The sequence below is a fragment of the Entelurus aequoreus genome, linkage group LG17 (genome assembly GCF_033978785.1).
Source record: "Entelurus aequoreus isolate RoL-2023_Sb linkage group LG17, RoL_Eaeq_v1.1, whole genome shotgun sequence".
NCBI lineage: Eukaryota > Metazoa > Chordata > Actinopteri > Syngnathiformes > Syngnathidae > Entelurus > Entelurus aequoreus.
This window is the reverse complement of record NC_084747.1, coordinates 53,236,350-53,257,642: the sequence shown is the minus strand read 5'-3', so window position 1 is coordinate 53,257,642 and position 21,293 is coordinate 53,236,350. Positions and strand designations below refer to the sequence as shown.

The 21,293-nt window shown below is 36.7% G+C and overlaps 1 protein-coding gene across 1 annotated transcript in view; it reads left to right on the top strand.

Annotated features, from left to right (window-relative positions):
- Positions 1-426: 426 nt before the first annotated feature.
- Positions 427-21,293, top strand: part of grid2 (glutamate receptor, ionotropic, delta 2) — a 1,088,972-nt gene continuing 1,068,105 nt past the window's right edge. Inside the window, exon 1 of the mRNA XM_062025903.1 lies at positions 427-549. The gene's annotated coding sequence lies outside the window, so the exon portion shown is untranslated. The remainder of the gene's footprint in view (positions 550-21,293) is intronic.

Sequence of the window (21,293 nt, the reverse complement as noted above, 5' to 3'; positions counted from 1 at the left end):
AACATAGACACAGGATAGCAGTAAAAGCCCATACTCAGACGTGTTGTCCGATCACAGTACTGTTTTGATTAACTATAGTGAATAATAGTAATAATTAATTATGATGACAGAAAGAAACACCATCAAATGCTTCCTTATTGTTCCCTGTCTGCTCTGTCATCCACAAGTTATAGACAATGTTGGAGCCATCTAAAGAGAAACTGCAAATGTCACATTTTTGTTGGTTTTGAGCGGTGATGCAATCAATGCAGGCTGAGGCCTTGATAATCAATCTGACACAGGTGCGCTCGCTGCACACAAGAGATGCCAGCAGCAGTTGTTTTCAACCGCTCAGTATTGAACTTTAGATTTGAAATGAAAAGAAAGTACAAAAGTGGCGCTGTTTTGTTTTTGTTTTACGGGTTCGAGCCAGCGGTTTGATGCATGCGTCGGCTTTGAGTTTGTTTGTTTACTTTGACGTAGCGTATACACGCAACGCATATTTCATTAGTTGCTCATTCAAACACTCACCCGCTGCAACCTGGCGATCCTCAAGCAAAACGACAACAAGTAAGTGATACCGCAGCGTGTTGAGAATTCTGTCCCGAGGGGGTCCTTTAGGCCAGGGGTTGGCAACCTAAAATGTTGAAAGAGCCATATAGGACCAAAAAAACAAGAACAAAAAAAATGTCTGTAGCAGAAAAAAAATTAAAAGTCTTGTATAAGTGTTATAATGAAGGCAACACATTATGTAAGTGTCTATATTATTATTATTATTATTATTATTATTATTATTATTATTATTTTTATAATGTCCTGCCCAGCTTCTCGGGCAAATCATACAGCAGATGTAGATGCCCATATCGGCTGTTCAGATTTACTTTACAAAAGAGAAGTGTAGGATACTTCTCTTGTTGCCTTACTTGTATTTTGACTTTATTAAATGTATTTATATTATCATTTGGTGCAGCCGGGCCGGAGCAGGAGGGGATAGAAAGAGAGAAAAAGGAAGACAGAGGGGGGAATTGTGGGGACAAGAGGGGGATTAGACAGAGAGACAAAAACAACAACAGCAACAACAACAACAGAGCAACATCAGCAAATACGACATGTACAAATATGATGGTAAAAGTAATAGCAAATAAGCAGTTAGCGAAAATTTAAAATAAAAAAAAAATACAGAAATGACAATGAGCATTATTACACTAAAAATGGAGTAATATGAATACCAATAGAAATAGTGCTATTGATAATAAACAATACCAGTACTTTACCTTTATTATCAACAATACAATTGTTCAAATGCAACAATACATATACGTAATGATAACTTGAGATACGAAAGAATGCAGAAAAATGGAGGGGAAGAAAGAGAAGCAACCTTAACCTTGTAGATTGTTATAGTAACAATAGGTTAAGCTTTGTCAGTGTGCCATGTGTTATACCCAGTTTACCCTAGGGCAACAACGTTAATATATGTTTGATGAAACGTGATTATGTGCATGAGTGTATGTGTGCATATGTACCTGTATATGTACAGTATGTGTATGTGTGCTTGTACAGTGAATGTATATGTACAGTATGTGTATATGTGTGTACAGCGAATGTATATGTACAGTATGTGTATATGTGTGTACAGCGAATGTATATGTATACAGCGAATGTATATGTAAGTGTCTATATTAGCTATGTTAGCCTACTATCAAAACGATTTTGTGTCTCAGGTTGACGCAAATCTTTCAATTCAATGATTGTCACACACACACACACTAGGTGTGGTGAAATTTGTCCTCTGCATTTGACCCATCCCCTTGTTCACCCCCTGGGAGGTGAGGGGAGCAGTGGGCAGCAGCAGTGCCGCGCCCGGGAATCATTTTTGGTGATTTAACCCCCGATTCCAACCCTTAATGCTGAGTGCCAAACAGGGAGGTAATGGGTCCCATTTTTTTTATAGTCTTTGGTATGACTTTGAACTCACAACCTACCGATCTCAGGGCGGACACTCTAACCACTAGGCCACTGAGTAGGTGGACATCACTGAAGGCCTAGGTGGGAAACACACGGCCCGCCATTGGGTAAACCTGAGAGCTATTTTTAGTTTGTTATACACTATATTGCCAAAAGTATTTGGCCACCTGCCTTAACTCGCATATGAACTTGAAGTGCCATCCCATTCCTAACCCACAGGGTTCAATATGATGTCGGTCCACCTTTTGCAGCTATTACAGCTTCAACTCTTCTGGGAAGGCTGTCCACAAGGTTGCAGAGTTTCACACTCGGAGCGGTGTTTGGAGCGGTCCCCTTCCTCTTCCAACATGACTGTGCACCAGTGCAAAAAGCAAGGTTCATAAAGACATGGATGACATAGTCTGGTGTGGATGAACTTGACTGGCCTGCACAGAGTCCTGACCTGACCCCGATAGAACACCTTTGGGATGAATTAGAATAATTAGTCAGAATAATTTATTCATTGGCTCTCACGGCCCCCATGACACCTCATCAGACCCCCCAGGTGGACCCGTCACACTGTTTAAAGCAGGGGTGTCCAAACTTTTTCCACTGAGGGCCGCACACGGAAAAATTAAAGCATGTGGGGGCCATTTTGATATTTTTCATTTTCAAACCATAACAAAATATATGGATTTTTTATTTAGTTTACCTTTAGGGGTCTCGGTGACCATAAAGGGTCTCAGTCATTAAAATGTTAAAAATAAGTCAGATTATTATTTTTTTTAAATTATTTAACGCTTACAGTAAATCTCTATATCAATTTCAAGCTGATATAAAGTAATACAAATTAAAAAAAAACATAGTTTTTTTATAGTAAAACTGAAATATGCAGTATTTAGTAATTAGAGCCCTAAAATATCAATAATGCAGGACACCGTTGATTTTAATTATTTCATATTTTTGAGTAATCACAGTGAAAAGATAAATACAAAATCACTAAATATATTTGGGATCCAAAAGGTGCCCCACTCATAAAGTGATACATTTTCATTAGGTTTTTCTTTGACTTTTAACACTTAAGTTACGAGATCAACTTCAGATATATCTGTCGATTTTATGCTGGAACTATTATTTTGTTTGTTTTATGCACTTTTGTCAAAGAAAACTTTGATGTTTTTATATGGCTACTACACAATGTATGCAATATTTACCACATAAAACATTTTAAAGTGAAATAGTTGAAGTCATTGGAGCCCTGAAAATAATTCATTATAACATGGAATTTTTCTGTCATTATTATTATTTTTTGAGCAATGGCAAAAAAAGAAAAATAAAGAAAGACAAAAGAAAAATGGCAGCTTTTGTGTCAACATTGCAACTTTTTCTCGTTAGATTTCACCTCATTCCACTTTTTTTAATGTACTTTTTTATTTTTACAATAGTATTTCCAGAATGTGTGGCGGGCCGGTAAACAATTAGCTGCGGGCTGCAAATGGCCCCCGGGCCGCACTTTGGACACCCCTGGTTTGAAGAAACCCTGCGCTAAAGCATTCTACTGTATGTCTTTTATGCAAGGAAACGTCACCAGATCTGAGTATATCACTTTTTCATGTCGCCTCGACTATGGAAAGTGCTGTTATGTTTCACTTCCAATTAATGTCGATGGGAACCCAGATCCTGTTAGGCCTAAAATAACTGCCCGCAGGCGTTACCGGGGCGACTGCTTAGTGAGACTCGCCCAGAGGGGACTTGTGCCGGCGTAATTGGCACATGATGCAGCTGAACGCGGCTGACAATTTTCTGTATGAGAACGGACACAAGCAAAAGCGGCACACGTAAATAAAGGAATGATGAACAAAAAGTCAATTTTCTGGAAGTGACAAGTCTCATCACCTCACTCGCTGAGTCAGAAAAAAGAATCATAGTCTCGAGTCGGTGAGCAAAATATCATTTTCCTTTTTTTTTTTTTTTTTGGCAGTAGTTTACTTTTCAGGGTTTGCTATTTGTGCCTCCTCGCAGAGACAATGAATTCATCACAAAGTTTGACTCCTCATTTCAAATTCTGTCGGAATGATCTCATCATCTTCATACTAGACTGCCGTTTCTATCACAAATCCCGGAAGGTTTTCCTCTTCTTTTGTCATGACTGAGTAGGAAAAGAAAGAATGTTATTAATAAATGAATGAAATAGTGCGGCACTAACTTTTAACTACTTCAAATTTTGTCCAATCCTCCATTAGTGTTGGAGTGTATAATAATCAATAATTACTCAAAAAATAATCCTACTGTAGCATGTAATCAATTTTAGGAAAAATCATAAAATGCCTCTTCATGGACACATTCTTAATATACAATACAACCACACCGTATTTAAATCATCACACAAAGACAATACATGCTCTTGTTCACATCTGTCATCATTCGTAACAACAACCAAGATTTTAACAGCCATACCTCCCAATCTACAACAAAAATGCTCACATGGATAAATATAATACTCATTAAATTGATGTGTCTACATCAGGGGTGTCAAACGTACGGCCCGAGGGCCGGATCAGGCCCGCGAACAGGTTTTATCCGGCCCGCGGGATGAGTTTGCTAAGTATAACAATTAACCTGAAATATTTGAATGAAATAAACCGCTGTTCGAAATGTGTCCACTGGATGTCGCAATGGACATTCTTTCAATCAATCAATCAATCAATCAATGTTTATTTATATAGCCCTAAATCACAAAAGTCTCAAAGGGCTGCACAAGACACAACGACATCCTCGGCACAGAGCCCACATAAGGGACGTCGATGTGAATGACTATGAGAAACCTTGGAGAGGACCGCTATGTGGGTAACCCCCCAACTAAGTACAGTCCATAGTGGATCCACATAACAGTGAATCTTTGTAGATGATGCTACATACACTACCGTTCAAAAGTTTGGGGTAACATTGAAATGTCCTTATTTTTGAAGGAAAAGCACTGTACTTTTCAATGAAGATAACTTTAAACTAGTCTTAACTTTAAAGAGATACACTCTATACATTGCTAATGTGGTAAATGACTATTCTAGCTGCAAATGTCTGGTTTTTGGTGCAATATCTACATAGGTGTATAGAGGCCCATTTCCAGCAACTATCACTCCAGTGTTCTAATGGTACAATGTGTTTGCTCATTGGCTCAGAAGGCTAATTGATGATTAGAAAACCCTTGTGCAATCATGTTCACACATCTGAAAACAGTTTAGCTCGTTACAGAAGCTACAAAACTGACCTTCCTTTGAGCAGATTGAGTTTCTGGAGCATCACATTTGTGGGGTCAATTAAACGCTCAAAATGGCCAGAAAAGGAGAACTTTCATCTGAAACTCGACGGTCTATTCTTGTTCTTAGAAATGAAGGCTATTCCACAAAATTGTTTGAACGGTAGTGTATGTACAAAATAAACCACATGATGTTAGTACATCAGTCGAGGTAAATGATCAAACTACATAACATGCTGTAATTTGGTTTTCATATAATTTTTGTTATCTTGATAGATTGAAAATGAACACCAATGAGTTGACTGATGAACATTATCGCATAATTTATTCAGAAAATATAAATAACGACAAATAAAGATAGAATACTATTAACCGCAACATGTAAGTGTAAAAAAAACCAACAACAATATGATTTGTACATTTTCAGAATGTGCTTGTTCTATTTTTAAACAAAGAAAACAATCTGAGGCTGTCTTTATTTTTAAGTTATCGTGCCGTGATTTTACATGTCTGGCCCACTTGGGAGTAGGTTTTTCTCCATGTGGCCCCCGACCTAAAATGAGTTTGACACCCCTGTTCTACATAATGGCCCTCTTAGTGACCGTGTGAGCAGCCTTGATTGCTCCAAAGCCACCTTTTAACTTCAAATGTTCTATTCCTTTTGTTATAACGTGGAGAAGGCCAATTGGTCTGTACATGTTCTGGTCTTCTTTATTTCCTGCTTTATGGATTTAATTAGTAGCAGTTTCTCGACGTGGCAGGGAAAGTGTTTTCCGTTATTAATGTATTTATCAATCGTTGTTATACGAGCAATAATACAATCCTTATACGTTTTTAGGAAGATAGTGTCCAACCCATATATATATCTCTAGATCGTGAGTCTGATAATTAGTCCATCCAGGAGATAATACAAATAATAACAGAAGAAATTAACAAATTAAAAAGATGGTTTGACAAAAACAGACTATCGTTGAATCTTAGTAAAACTAAAATAATGCTATTTGGTAACAGTAGAAGAGAAAGTCAAACACAAATACAAATAGACGGAATAGAAATTGAAAGAGTAAACGAAACCAAATTTCTAGGTATAATGATTGATGATAAATTGAACTGGAAATCTCACGTAAAAAATATACAACATAAAGTTGCAAGAAACACGTCAATAATGAATAAAGCAAAACATGTTCTAGACCAAAAATCCCTTCATATTCTCTACTGCTCACTAGTGTTACCATATCTGAGCTACTGTGTAGAAATATGGGGAAATAATTACAAAAGTACACTTCATTCATTAACGGTGTTACAAAAAAGATCAGTTAGAATAATACATAATGTTGGATATAGAGAACATACAAACCCTTTATTTATTGAATCAAAAATACTGAAATTCCACGACATAGTGAATTTGCAAACAGCTAAAATTATGCACAAAGCAAACTATAACCTGCTACCCAAGAATATACCGTATTTCCTTGAATAGCCGCGGGGGCGTTAATTAATTTAAAACCTCCTGTCACTCCTGCGTTTACCGGAAACCGGCGGGATGGCCGTGCATGCGGTAATTATTTTAAAACCTCTTCTCACTCCGGCGTTTACCAAAAGGAATCCATAAAATTTAGGCGTGCGCTTTGAGTGTGATGTAAGCATACCATCATGAAAAGCACATTTAATTTAAAAAAAACGTTATTATGGTCTTACCTGTACTTATAAATGGAGTCCATTTGCAGCTCCTTCTGACCAAAAGCATCGATAACTTGTTTATAGAAGTCTTCATTATTTTCTTTTTTCCGTTTTAAAAGTCTCTGTCTCGATGGAGATATTCCTTTAATTATTACCTCCTGCCTCCATTGAAAGTCCAGTTTAGAAAACTGTTTTATTTTAGATACCGGTATGTAATCCTCCTTGTTAAAAAAAAAAAATCTCTTGCTGCGTGTGTTCACTTCTTCTGCAGTACCGGAAGTCGCAAGAAGGATCACTAGCGCGGCAGCGCCCTCTACCACCAGGAGGCGGGAGTCATTTAATGACTTATACAGTATTTCACACACGCAGCTACGGTATATTAATAAAACATAGCTGCTTACTGTTCTCTTTAGCATACTGTACCGGTATTCAATAGCTTGGACCTTAAATCCTACTGAATAGCTCTTTATCTTTTTTCCTTTGTGCGATTGTAAACTACTGAAATCAGCTTCCTCCATTTTGAAAATGAGGACAGATGCGTCACTCGTGACGTAACGAATTTGACCCGGTGGAAGTTCTAGCCATATGCTAAATATTTTGCGAAACGAGTTTGACCCGGTGAAAATTATAGACATGCGATAATAAAACTAATATTTTGCAAAACGAATTTGATCCGGCTTCAATAATAAACCGGCGATAAGGCCAAGCATGCGTTAATTATTTTGAGAAACGAGTTTGACCCGGCAGTAATTCTAGACGTGCGAATACTATATTCCCTGCGCCAATTCAAGGAAATACGGTACAACAAATCTTCTCAAAAAAAGAGGAGAAATATAATCTTAGAGAAAAACGTAATTTAAAACATTTGTTTGCACGTACAACACTTAAGACCTTCAGTATATCAATATGTGGAATTAAATTATGGAATGGATTAAGCAAAGCAATCAAACAATGTACTAATATGATACACTTCAAGAAACTCTTCAAACTTAAAGTGTTTACAAAGTACAATGAAGAAGAACCATGACAAACATTCTCAATTTATTTCATCCATCCATTCATTCATTCTTAAAGTAATCTTACTTATCTCATCATATGAAATATGACTTACTTCACCAATTATTATTATTAAATTCTTACTATTATTTATTTATTTTTATTGTAATTACTTATGGAGTTTATTGTGAAAAAATTGTGAACAGGAAGTGAACAAAAAGTTTTGCAACTGTTATGTAAAGAAAAGGGGTAGGATTAAATAAGCTCTGCTTCTTCCTACTCCTTTTCGAACATGTTGAAAAGAAACTGGAAATTGTGATGTATCATGTTGTATGCTTGCATGTTCCAAATAAACACAAACTCAAACTCAAACTCAATCCTGAATAAATGGCAATTTGCACTGATTTAGAGGGTCTTTTTATTCAGCGTTTGTACAGACCGGATGAAATGTTCATTAAAATTATTACTTATGTCCAGACTGTCTGCAATAGTAGCGCCATTGATATTTAATGTTATAGTGTTGTTTCTTGTTTGCTCTCTTCCCGTAAATTTGTACATGGTTTTCCATAACTGTCTAATGTTCCCTTTTGCAGCTTTGATTAATTCTAAGTGAAAGTCAGCCTTAGACTTCCGCATAAACATTGTAACTTTGTTCCTCAAAACTTTTTAAATCATACGATCTGTATTTAGACCTGTTATAATTGCTCTTATGAGAGCTGAGTCCCGATGTTTTTATTAGAATCCAAATTGTTTTATTAATCCAAGGTATTTTTATTTCAGCACTCGTCTTTCTGGTTTTGTATTTGTGTATTTACAGATGATCTCTTTGATTTTTGTCATCCAATTGTAATTCTAGTAGGGCTGCTTATCATTTGTATCATGTAGAAGCCGTTTATAATATCCTTAAGTTTCTTTCTACGCGTCTTATTTAACCAGTCCAGATTAACGTCCCCCATGACGTTACTTCTTTCATACTATGCTGTTTGAGGATGTCTGAAAATGAATCGAGAAAAATGTCTTCAGCTGTGGTCGGTCGGTATACTACAATTACCTTGAAATACATTTCTAAGGAAAATTAAATTAAATTAAATTTTAACATACTCAACTTGATCTACTTTTAATGTTTTCCCTTTCATAAATCATAATTCCTCCCCCCTTTGTCACTCGATCTGTCTTTTCTGTAATCTTGTCCCCCGGGACATTAATTAAAAAAGGTGTTGTGGGTTTTAACCATGTCTCTGATAGACAAGGTAATCCGGATTAGAGTCTGACAGTAACTGCTGTATTTGTTCAGTATGTTTCCTGTGGTAGAAAGTTTAATACTGCGGACACGTTTGTTACTGAATACTTTCTACAGACTTCTGTCTCTCTGCGACTTTGTGTATGTAATAAGCAACTATAAATATTTGATATGCTTAAATGTTATTTTTATTGTCTGCATTTTAATTTTGCTTTTATTTTCTTTCATTTCACTTTGTTGTCTGTGAAGCACTTTGAGTCCACCCTGTGCATGAAAAACACCACACAAACAAAGCTGCCCCGCCTTGCCTTGCCTGTCTCCGACTGGTCCATTCAATGGCACAAAATAGAAGAGAATTGAAAATGAGCGGACATTCTTAATAGACAAGAAATATAGGTCAAAAGGTCAGAAATTATACGACACACCTCTGTAACACCTGTAACTGTTGCATTGATTCCTTTGATCATCTCTTTACAGGCCGCACTACAGGCTTAGCAGTTTTTAACTTCTGCTGCCTATAGATTGGGATGAGTTGTATTAGGCAGTGACCAGAGAGTCGTAAAACTGCACGGATTACAGAGCGAAAAGAGTCCTTTATTACTGTGTAGCAGTGGTCCAATGTGTTAGCTCCCCTGGAGGGGCATATATATATATATATATATATATATATATATATATATATATATTTGTGTGTGTGTGTGTGTGTGTATGTATATATATATATATATATATATATATATATATATATATATATATATATATATATATATATATATATATATATATATATATATATATATAATATATATATATATATAAATAAAATAAATGTAGTGTGTGTACTAGTCCAAAATGTGTGTGAAATAACTGGCGATTGTTACCGGGAGTGTTGAGCAAGCGGTGCGGAACTCCAGGGGGGGGCAAGACAAGCTCGGAGATCCGTGAGACTGACGTGAGGTCAAGGGGAAGAGAGAGGCATCAAAGTCCGTGTCATGGCGGGAGGTCGAGTTTCAAATGGGGCAGCCAGAGAACCAGACGGGAACGCAAGGTGACGAGACCCACAGCTCATCACGTGGGAACGAAGGTTTGCTGCTAGAAACGACAAGGAGGACACGAGACCAATTAACACGAAGGGGGAGAAACACAGAGAGAGAATGCGTAGAGGTTGGTTAGTCGGCTCACTGTACTGGAACAGTGACTACGTTCTGGCACCGGATAGCAGGTTGTGCTGGCTTAAAAAGGCAGGTCTCATCATCAGCGACAGGTGCGTTGATTGCTGGCGATTGATTGCAGCTGCTTGCTGCAGCCGGACTGGCACGCGCCTGGCGTGCTCTTGGAGGTGCGCTCTGAATGCGCCCGGGCCGTGACAGTGGGGGGGTTCATGGGTTAAACTTGCTCTGTTTAAAATCCCCCGAAAGCATGAGCAGGGAGTCGGGATGTTTTTTTCTCCATGTCTGCAATATGGTCAGCCAGGTGGGATGTAAACACCGACCATAATAAACAAGTAGAACACCCGTGGTGAATAAACTGCCTTACAGTTAATGAATACAACTCTCCAGATGTGGGCTTCACGTCTGCTTCAACACGGTGACATCTGTACACCAACTTTTGTTTATGTGAAAGCATATACTGCCTCCCGTTGTCTTCCCTGAGAGCTCTTTAACGCGGTCAGCTCCGAAAGTCCGGAAGGTGTGGTGAGCTATCCGGGATGTGTTCACTGAGCCTGGTTTCTGTGAAACACAGGGTGACGGATCTGTAAAAATCTGTGTTTCTGGTGTTTAGGAGCAGCAGTTTGTCTCTCTTATTAGCCAGGGAGGGGACATTCACCAGATGGATGGCTGGATGTAGTGTGCATAATTCCCGCTGCCTCAGTTTAAGGACAAATAATCTCTGTGTTACTTTCTGGTTCAATGAGAACCGGTAAAAAAGTTTGGTAGAGGACTGTCCGATGTTTAATAATTCTTCTGTGGTGAAAGAGGCCAGAGAAAGGCAACACAAAACTGAGATCCATCTTGGATTCACGTACATTATTATTTTTCAAGTCTCTTCTTTGGGCATTGCCGGGGACGGCGTGGCGCAGTTGGGAGAGTGGCCGTGCCAGCAACTTGAGGGTTCCTGGTTCGATCCCCACCTTCTACCAACCTAGCCACATCCGTTGTGTCCTTGAACAAGACACTTCACCCTTGCTCTTGATGGGTCGTGGTTCAATCAATCAATCAAAGTTTACTTATATAGCCCTATATCACAAGTGTCTCAAAGGGCTGCACAAGCCACAACGACATCAGATCCCACATCAGGGCAAGAAAAAAAAAAAAACCTCAACCCAATGGGATGACAATGAGAAACCTTGGAGGGGACCCCCCCCCCAACTGATGCACAGATGAATGGTCCACCCTGGGTCCATACTTGCCAACCTTCCTGATTTTTCCGGTAGACTCCCGAATTTCAGTGCCCCTCCCAAAAATCTCCCAGGACAACCATTCTCCCGAATTTCTCCCGATTTCCACCCAGACAACAATATTGGGGACGTGCCTTAAAGACACTGCATTTAACGTCCTCTCTCACCTGAAACCTTCACCCCTTAACAGCCGCATGCTGTCCAGGCGTCCGCTTTTCCTCCTTATAAACAGCGTACCGGCCCAGTCACATAATAGAGCATTGGACGGGTTTAACAATGGTCTTTACTCGAAGATATCAAGAAATTCTGACACATTGTATGATCTTTTAACTTGTTTAATGATAATGCAAGGCATACTTGGTCAACAGCCATACGTGTCACACTGAGGGTAGCCGTATAAACAACTTTAACACTGTTACAAATATGCGCCACACTGTAAACCAGGGGTCACCAACCTTTTTGAAAGCAAGAGCTACTTCTTGGGTACTGATTAATGCGAAGGGCTACCAGTTTGATACACACTTAAATAAATTGCCAGAAATAGCCAATTTGCTCAATTTACCTTTAACTCTATGTTATGATTAATAATTAATGATATTTACACTTAATTGAACGGTTTAAAAGAGGAGAAAACACGAAAAAAATGACAGTTAAATTTTGAAACATAGTTTATCTTCAATTTCGACTCTTTAAAATTCAAAATTCAACCGAAAAAAAGAGAAAAACTTAAAAAAATAATTTATGGAACATCATTAGTAATTTTTCCTGATTAAGATTAATTTTAGAATTTTGATGACATGTTTTAAATAGGTTAAAATCCAATCTACACTTTGTTAGAATATATAACAAATTGGACCAAGCTATATTTCTAACAAAGACAAATCATTATTTCTTCTAGATTTTCCAGAACAAAAATTTTAAAAGAAATTCAAAAGACTTTGAAATAAGATTTAAATTTGATTCTACAGATTTTCTAGATTTGACAGAATATTTTTTTTGAATTTTAATCATAATAAGTTTGAGGAAATATTTCACAAATATTCTTCGTCGAAAAAACAGAAGCTAAAATGAAGAATTAAATTAAAATGTATGTATTATTCTTTACAATAAAACAAATTAATTTACTTGAAAATTGATTTAAATTGTCAGGAAAGAAGAGGAAGAAATTTAAAAGGTAAAAAGGTATATGTGTTTATAAATCCTAAAATCATTTTTAAGGTTGTATTTTTTCTCTAAAATTGTCTTTCTGAAAGTTATAAGAAGCAAAGTAAAAAAAATAATGAATTTATTTAAACAAGTGAAGACCAAGTCTTTAAAATATTTTCTTGGATTTTCAAATTCTATTTGAGTTTTGTCTCTCTTAGAATTAGAAATGTCGGGCAAAGCGAGACCAGCTTGTTAGTAAATAAATACAATTTAAAAAATAGAGGCAGCTCACTGGTAAGTGCTGCTATTTGAGCTATTTTTAGAACAGGCCGGCGGGCTACTCATCTGGTCCTTATGGGCTACCTGGTGCCCGCGGGCACCGCGTTGGTGACCCCTGCTGTAAACCCACACCAAAAAAGAGTGACAACCACATTTCGGGAGAACATCCGCACCGTAACACAACAGAAAAAATACCCAGAATCACTTGCAGCACTAACTCTTCCGGGACGCTACAATAACATCTACGGCTTTTGGAGCTCAGTGCACAACTGCACACACAACATGAAGGAGACGAAGCAGAACGAAGAAGAGACATGGCGACGACGAGTAAGAAGAAGAAATACGCTTGCAAGTTCCTAAATGATTGGAAAAAAGAATTTAATTTCATCCAGAAAAGCTCGAAGGGGAAGGGGTATGCTGCCTGCACCTCAACCACGTCCCCCCAACCCCGCCCCTGCAACCACGCTCCCAACACCCCCACCCCTCCATCTCCCGAATTCGGAGGTCTCAAGGTTGGCAAGTATGCCTGGGTCCCAACTTGCACCCCTCTCCACAAAGGAGAGGGGGGCAAAGCAGAAAAGAAACGGCAGATCAACTGGTCTAAAAAGGGGGTCTATTTAAAGGCTAGAGTATACAAATGAGTTTTAAGATGGGACTTAAATGCTTGAAATGGTTAGGGCAGGGGTCACCAACGCGGTGCCCGCGGGCACCAGGTAGCCCGCTGGCCTGTTCTAAAAATAGCTCAAATAGCAGCACTTACCAGTGAGCTTCCTCTATTTTTTAAATTGTATTTATTTACTAGCAAGCTGGTCTCGCTTTGCCCGACATTTTTAATTCTAAGAGAGACAAAACTCAAATAGAATTTGAAAATCCAAGAAAATATTTTAAAGACTTGGTCTTCACTTGTTTAAATAAATTCATTAATTTTTTTACCTTGCTTCTTATAACTTTCAGAAAGACAATTTTAGAGAAAAAATACGACCTTAAAAATGATTTTAGGATTTTTAAAAACATATACCTTTTTACCTTTTAAATTCCTTCCTCTTCTTTCCTGACAATTTAAATCAATGTTCAAGTAAATTTATTTTTTTTATTGTAAAGAATAATAAATACATTTTAATTAAATTATTCATTTTAGCTTCTGTTTTTTCGATGAAGAATATTTGTGAAATATTTCTTCAAACTTATTATGATTAAAATTCAAAAAAAATATTCTGGCAAATCTAGAAAATCTGTAGAATCAAATTTAAATCTTATTTCAAAGTCTTTTGAATTTCTTTTAAAATTTTTGTTCTGGAAAATCTAGAAGAAATAATGATTTGTCTTTGTTAGAAATATAGCTTGGTCCAATTTGTTATATATTCTAACAAAGTGTCGATTGGATTTTAACCTATTTAAAACATGTCATCAAAATTCTAAAATTAATCTTAATCAGGAAAAATTACTAATGATGTTCCATAAATTCTTTTTTAAATTTTTTTCAAAAAGATTGGAATTAGCTAGTTTTTCTCTTTTTTTTTCCGGTTGAATTTTGAATTTTAAAGAGTCGAAATTGAAGATAAACTATGTTTCAAAATTGAATTGTCATTTTTTTCGTGTTTTGTCCTCTTTTAAACCGTTCAATTAAGTGTAAATATCATTAATTATTAATAATAACATAGAGATAAGGTAAAGTGAGCAAATTGGCTATTTCTGGCAATTTATTTAAGTGTGTATCAAACTGGTAGCCCTTCGCATTAATCAGTACCCAAGAAGTAGCTCTTGCTTTCAAAAAGGTTGGTGACCCCTGGGTTAGGGCCTTGCATGGCCATCAGTGTGTGAATGTGTGTGTGAATGGGTGAACGTGGAAATAGTGTCAAAGCGCTTTGAGTACCTTGAAGGTAGAAAAGCGCTATACAAGTATAACCCATTTACCATTTACATGCTTGTACGTTACTTTATCAGTGTGTATCTTTTTATGACCTCAGCTCTCCTTTTTTTGTCGAAATGTCTGAGCCTCAGTGGGTCTGACATGTGTATGCTGGTGGATGAAACACCATGCACCCCCCCCCCCCCCCCTCCTCTGTCTGCAGATGCTGCATGAGATCGGACAAGCCCAGTCAAAGCCGTGCGGGATAAATTTAGCTCATGCTAACACCCTCGGAGGCCTCTTAATAATTGAGAAGGCATCTGCTCCAATTAATGTGGCCCTCTAAATGGAATCCCTATTTAAATTTTCTCTAACTGGGTCACTCTCTTTTTCCTGGCTTCTCCTTGCTCACTCCGCCTTTCTCTCTCCGCGGTGCAGTAAAGAAGGAAAAAAGGGGTGGGGAAAGAGCTGCCTTCTACTTTTTAAATGTTTTTGGGGTTTCTGAAACATCATCTGGGATGTTTTGCCCGAGGTCTCGCAGGCGCAGACGCTGAACACACATACTGATGTAAGGAGGCTCTGACAGACTTTTCATGCCGTCCTCATATCGTCTGGTGTGCAGGCGAGGGGCGGAGATAGAACGGGAACTTCTATGAACTTTGTTGGTTTAGAAATTTGAACCTGTTAAATCAAGAACTGCAGGCATGTTGGCTAGGACAGATTTGGATTAATTAAGCTCTCAACATTAGCGCTCAAGTTCAATTTAACATATTGATTAATATCTTTTGCAGGAATCTCTCTGACTGTTTCTCTGCCAGTCCTAATGAGCAGAATAATCCTCAATTACAACATTCTTTTTGTGCTATGTTGTGCAACATACTTACTGATAAATAACTTACTTCTTACTTCTAATCCAGTGGTTCTTAACCTGGGTTTGATCGAACCCTAGGGGTTCGGTGAGTCGGGCTCAGGGGTTCGGCGGAGGTCAAAACACACCCGACTCATCGTGTAAATACAAACTTCTCCCTATCGGCGTATTACGGATACGGCAACAGCTGACAGATTTGCAGGTGTGTAATTTGTTGTGAGTTTATGCACTGTGTTGGTTTTGCTCTTTCAACAAGGTGATGTTCATGCACGGTTCATTTTGTGCACCAGTAAAAAAACATGGTAACTTTAGTATGGGGAACATATTCACCATTAATTAGTTGCTTATTAACATGTAAATTAGTAACATATTGGCTCTTAACTAGTCATTATTAAGTACTTATTAATGCCTTATTCGGCATGGCCTTATTATAACTCCAATCATGTAACCCTGGCCCTAACCCTCTCACCCTAACCCTAACCAAATAACTCTAAATTAAGTCTTTGTTGCTTAGAATATGTTCCCCTAGTGTCCAAAAAACTCTAAATTAAGTCTTTGTTACTTAGAATATGTTCCCCATACTAAAGTGTTACCGAAAACATATAGGATTGAATTCAAAGTCTCCTTACTAACCCACCAGTGCCTCCATGGAAATGCCCCCCTCTACCTCAAAAAACTACTCTTACCCCAAATCCTCCACACGACACCTCCGCTTCGGACAGGCTAACCTCCTCCAACCTCTGAGGACAAGGCTACGAACAATGGGAGACCGGGCTTTCTGCTCCGCCGCTCCCAGTCTGTGGAACGGTCTCCCTGACCACCTGAGGGCACCACAGACTGTGGATGCTTTAAAAAAAGGCTTACAACCCTTTTTTTTAAAAAAAGCTCTTTTTTAAAAAAAATATATGCATACTAGTTTTAGCTATTTGGCTGTTCTAGTTTTTATTTGTATTTATTTTTTATTATCTTTTAATTTTGTAAAAAACATTTTTTTTACATTTTATTTAATTTATTTTTTAATACGCTAGCACTTTGAGGTTGTTTACTCAATGTAAAGTGCTTTTTACAAATAAAATATATTATTATTATTATTATTATATAACTTTGTCTTGAATTAGAAAAAAAAAAAAAAACATTTTCACTAAAGAAGGGTTCGGCGAATGCGCGTATGAAACTGGTGGGGTTCGGTACCTCCAACAAGGTTAAGAACCACTGCTCTAAATTAATTCTTTATTACTTAGAATATGTTCCCCTAGTGTCCAAATAACTCTAAATTAAGTTTTTGTTACTTAGAATATGTTCCCCATACTAAAGTGTTACCAAAAACATATAACTTTGTCTTGAATTTGAAAAAAAAAAAAAAAAAAATATATATATATATATATATATATATATATATATATATATATATATATATATATATATATATATATATATATATATATATATATATATATATATATATTTTTTTTTTTTTTTTTTTTCACTAAAGAAGGGTTTGGTGAATGCGCATATGAAACTGGTGGGGTTCGGTACCTCCAACAAGGTTAAGAACCACTGTTCTAATCTAATACAGTTTTATAGTCAATAAACCAACTTTTAGCCTAACCAGGTGGGAGCCCAAGGAAAACCGGGTCATTGGGGTCTTGCAAATAAGAAAAACCTGATAATTTACTACACTGTAGTGTTGTCCCGATACCAATATTTTGGTACCGGTACCAAAATTATTTTGATAATTTTTTGGTACTTTTTGATACTTTTCTAAATAAAGGGGACCACAAAAAATTGCATTATTGGCTTTATTTTAACAAAAAATCTTAGGGTGCATTAAACATATGTTTCTTATTGCAAGTTTGTTCTTAAATAAAATAGTGAACATACATGACAACTTGTCTTTTAGTAGTAAGTAAACAAACAAAGGCTCCCAATTTAGTCTGCTGACATATGCAGTAACATATTGTGTCATTTTCAATTCTATTATTTTGTCAAAATTATTAAGTACAAGTGGTAGAAAATTAATTATTCATCTACTTGTTCATTTACTGTTAATATCTGCTTACTTTCTCTTTTAACATGTTCTATCTACACTGTTGTTAAAATGTAATAATCACTTATTCTTCTGCCGTTTGATACTTTACATTAGTTTTGGATGATATTACATATTTGGGTCTCGATCCGATACCAAGTAGTTACAGGATCATACATTGGTCATATTCAAAGTCCTCATGTGTCCAGAGACATATTTCCTGAGTTTATAAACATAATATACTTTTTTTTAAAAATGAAAGAAGATGTTGTGATGCCAAAAAATATCGTTATCATAGTAGAACTAGATACTCTCCTGTACTTGGTATCATTACAGTGGATGTTGGTTTCATGTTGTACTGTGTATGATATATTGTCATAAATCATAGCTTAAACCAAAAACAGGAAACAAGCAAAAGGGATGCGGAAGCTAAGGCAAAAACCTAGCACAGGAATCGTAAGTCAAGAAAGCAAGGAATACCCAACGTAACTGTTGCATTCGCAAACAATGAAGCCAGACCGAGTGTCGTGAAACCAATTAGTACCCATAGTAACCAAAACAAACTCAGAAGTGCACAAAACAGGAACTAAGGGAGTCCAAAACTAACAGAACATAACAAAAACATGATCCGGACCACGGATCATGACAGTTTACTGTATTTTAAACTAATTAAGCCAACAAAATAAATATTTTTTTTTAAATACAAACAAATATATAAGCGTTTTTATTAGACATTGTGTGTAAATCTTGGCCCAGGCTGAGCCTGGATGCAGTTTGTATAGGTATGACGGCTGTTTTTTTGTCGATTCTGGCATTCTGTCGAATGATACAAATATATTCCCTGAGTTTCCTCAACAAACCCAACACATCCCCGTTGACCTTTTTTTTTTTTTTTTCCTACCGAAATTTCCTAAAAACTGCCCAGTGAGTTGGGGACCAATCACCATCTTTCACAATAGAGATTTCCTTGAAGCGGTCTTTTTTTTTTTTTTTTGCTGTTGCAACGTGCGGCTAATTGGAACTTTTATCGCAGCCTGTCGCGAAATGAGCCGCCGTTGCCCTTACGTTGACTCCCTTCCTTCTTTGCTTTCCAGTGCAGTTAAATACACTGAGTAATTATGGCACCCCGCTTCACCTTTTATGAGAACAGCCGCAGTAAAAACATTGAATAAAGTAGAATAATGACAGCCCAGGAGGATCTCCAGAAATTGGGCAATCCTCGTCTTCATCTTTTTCTTGTTCCTGCATGCCTTTTTTTCATGTTCGTCCTTCAGTCGTGGTGGCTTGAACCGCCGTGTTTGTTTGTGCGGGGGTTATACTGTGTGTGATGCTATGAATAGCTGTGTGGGCCATGGCGATGCAGTGTTACAGTGTGCAGAGTGCATTGTGCCAGGCTGACTCATTTCGTTGTCCTGGAACTGCCTTACGTCCATCTCGTGCATACTTTTGCACTTTTTTTTATTTTATTTTATTATTTTTTTATTTTTTTATTAAATCAACATAAAAAACACACGATACACTTACAATTAGTGCACTAACCCAAAAAACCTCCCTCCCCCATTTACACTCATTCACACTCATTCACACAAAAGTTTTTTTTCCCTTCTGTTATTAATATTCTGGTTCCTACAATATATAACAATGCAATCTGCAAGGAATACAGTCCGTAAGCACACATTGTGCGTGCTGCTGGTCCACTAATAGTACTAACCTTTAACAGTTAATTTTACTCATTTTCATTAATTACTAGTTTCTATGTAACTGTTTTTAAATTGTTTTACTTTCTTTTTTATTCAACAAAATGTTTTTTATTTATCTTATTATTATTATCATTATTATTTTTAAAGGACCTTATCTTCACCAGACCAGGTTGTCAATGAAATTAAATTGTTTAAAGCAGGGGTGTCAAACTCATTTTAGATGGGGGGCCACATGGAGAAAAATCTACTCCAAGTGGGCCGGACCGGTAAAAATCACGGCACGATAACTTAAAAATAAAGACAACTTCAGTGAACAATGGGAGACCGGGCTTTCTGCTCCGCTTCTCCCAGTCTGTGGAACGCTCTCCCTGACCACCTGAGGGCACCACAGACTGTGGATGCTTTTAAAAAAGGCTTAAAAACCCTTCTTTTTAAGAAAGCCTTCTTTTTTTTTTTTAGATATATGCATACTAGTTTTAGCTATTTGGCTGTTCTAGTTTTTATTTATTTTTTATTATGTTTTTATTTTTTCTAATTTATTTATTTATTTTATTTTATTTTTTAAATACACTGTAGCACTTTGAGGTTGTTTACTCAATGTAAAGTGCTTTTTACAAATAAAATCTATTATTATTATTATTATTAAAAAATAATATAAAAATTAAATTACATGATGTTATTTATGTAGTTTGCTTACATCGTGTGGTATATTTTTTTTATTTTTTTTACATATGTAGCATAATCTAGAAAGACACAAATAATTGCTATTGTGACATCTAGTGGACACAATTAAAACAGCAGTTTCTTTCATTCAAAAATTTCGGCTAATTTTTATACTTAGTAAACTCATCCCACGGGCCGGATAAAACCTGTTCACGGGCCTGATCCGGCCCACGGGCCTTACGTTTGACACCCCTGGTTTAAAGGTTTCTTAAAACCAGATTATGTCCAGGTCGGGCTCAGCAACACAGACCTTCATTTATGTACACTCAAATTAAGAAACACAACAACAGATTGCATATAATCTATAAACATTTAATTTTCAAAATAAGCATTTCAATCAATCGATCAATCAATCAATGTTTATTTATATAGCCCTAAATCACAAGTGTCTCCAAAGGGCTGCACAAGCCACAACATCATCCTCAGTTCATCCCCCCCCCCCCCCCCCCCCCCAGTGGACAAAACTATGTAACCTTGCAATCTCTCAATGTAAACATACCAGCATATCACAAAGGGTACAAAATACTGACTTTTGTCTGAATACTCAATTTATTATTATAACACCGGAAAGCTTCTTCTGGTGCCGATCGAAGACATGACACCCCCTCAGTCTGCTTTTGTCCACCTGACATGGCCATTGAGTCACAGGAACACTTAAAAAGGTTCATTATGTCTTATTGTATGTGTTATTTTCTTTTGGTCAGACAATATTTTCGGTATAATGGAAGGAATTTTTAGAAAATTCTATCCAGTATAACGAAAATATTGTCTGACTAAAAGAAAATATGAAAAGTCACAATAAAACGTTTTGACATCAATAGGTGGCAAAATGATGGCCTAGATAAATGAATATATGTCCTGACAAATATTAAAATGAATATGAAACAGTAAATGCTATGGTGAAAAAGTGAATATTGTGTCCTTTCCCTTAATATTTTTTTTAACATTATTGGAATTTAAAAAAAATTCCATCCAGTATAACGACAATATTGTCTGACTAAAAGGAAATTTGAAAATTAAAGTCACAGGAAAATGTTTTGACATCAATAGGTAGCAAAATGTTCGCCTAGATAAATTAATATATGTCCTGACAAATATTAAAATGAATATGAAGCAGTAAATTTATTGGTGAAAAAGTGAATTTTGTGTCCTTTCCCTTGATATTTTTTTAAACATTGTTGGAATTTTCAAAAAATTCAATCCAGT